This window comes from Lipotes vexillifer, unplaced genomic scaffold, assembly GCF_000442215.2.
Source record: "Lipotes vexillifer unplaced genomic scaffold, Lipotes_vexillifer_v1.1 scaffold1139, whole genome shotgun sequence".
In the NCBI taxonomy this organism is placed as follows: domain Eukaryota; kingdom Metazoa; phylum Chordata; class Mammalia; order Artiodactyla; family Lipotidae; genus Lipotes; species Lipotes vexillifer.
In genome coordinates this window covers 2,978,388-2,978,594 of record NW_006798273.1, presented here as the reverse complement: position 1 = coordinate 2,978,594, position 207 = coordinate 2,978,388, and the positions used below count along the sequence as shown (strand labels likewise).

Below are 207 nucleotides of genomic sequence, written 5' to 3'. Positions count from 1 at the left end.
CCGCTCTTCACATACACGTTTAAACCAAGGGTTGAGGAAGAAATGAATGTGTTCAGACTGCATAATGATAAAGATGAATGTTCTTCGTGAAGAGCAACCACGAACATTTTTGAGATGGAGCTAATTCCTAGGATGACGTCAGGTGGTGCCTTCATAACCACATCATTTAAAAAAGTGCTCTGTTTAGCCTTATACTTTCAGGATGTA

General features: G+C 39.6%; 1 protein-coding gene across 2 annotated transcripts in view; it reads right to left on the bottom strand.

The window, feature by feature from the left end:
• TMEM87B (transmembrane protein 87B) overlaps positions 1-207 on the bottom strand; it is a 48,163-nt gene that overhangs the window by 25,968 nt on the left and 21,988 nt on the right. The window lies entirely within an intron of this gene.